Source organism: Vigna radiata, chromosome 4 (genome assembly GCF_000741045.1).
Source record: "Vigna radiata var. radiata cultivar VC1973A chromosome 4, Vradiata_ver6, whole genome shotgun sequence".
NCBI lineage: Eukaryota > Viridiplantae > Streptophyta > Magnoliopsida > Fabales > Fabaceae > Vigna > Vigna radiata.
The window spans coordinates 344757-346005 of NC_028354.1; positions in this window are offsets into that span (position 1 = coordinate 344757).

Consider the following 1249-nt stretch of genomic DNA (forward strand, 5'->3'; position numbering starts at 1 on the left):
AAACATATATGTGTTGTCATCATCAAAAACCAAACACATAAGGGATTGGGTTTAACATTCACATTGCTCCCTCTATCAATAATATATATCTTCTATTTAGGAATTGTAATATTGGTCAGATGATATATGTTGGTCTGCAAGTCCTTTTAGAATAGTGTAGAATGCATAAGATTAACTTTATTGGTTTGTTCTACTTAACTTGCAATCTATGCGAGCAAAAAATGGAACAAGATGGGACGGGTCAGCCTGCATAAATTTAAATTGTAAAAGATAATTATATGTTTTTAATATTAAAGAGAGAGACAAATACTCCATCATGCAACAATATTGATTTGTATCCATTAAGTGTATGTAAATATAAGATTTATTAATTAACCAAACCATTATGATTAATAATGCACATAATTTGAATAAAAATATCATAATAGCTACAACTTTACAAAATCAAGATTACAAAAGTATAATTATTATTTTGTTTTGATCGAATATTTTATTGGTTATGTTTAAACTATGTTTCTTTACTTCTTTGGACAAAATGCATTATGTTTCTTAATTCAAAATAAAAAATTTTAAAAATAAATAATTTTTATGTGATAGATTAGATGTTTTGTGAGACAAAAAAATTAACTAATTTTTATGTGAGACGGGTCAATTTGACACGCTTTAACAGACCAAATGTAGAGTGAGTCAAAACAAGCGAACTCATATTGTCACCCCAACTTATATTGAGTGAATAATGGAGGAAATTAGAAACAAAACAATAAAGATTAAATAGTGGTTTTAAAAGTTATAGGGACGAGGAGAATGAAGCATAAAGTTCACTTATTTTATACAAAAAAACATAGAAAAAATATAAAAATATAAAAGCATAATAATTATTAGGTCTTTTCTAGTAATCGAGTCAATTTGGCCTCCTTGACATAGTTTGGCTTTGATCCACATAAACTGGGGCTAGAAAAACTTCACAGGACCAAAAAAAAGGGTGTTGCTCCCTTCACCTCCCCAAGTCCCCAAGTGGGACCTGTACCTCTCCACTATTTTAATTTATTTCAAAAATATTCTGCATCTCCTCACTATTTTCTTTTATTCCAAAATTACCCTAAACCTCCCCATTATCCTTAACAATCTTTCTCTTTCTCTCTCTACATTAATGGAGGGTTTACATAGCTCATTAATGGAGCATTTACATGACTCAAATTTGAACTTATGATATATTTTCTTAAATAAGTTTGATTCAATCTTATTTTTG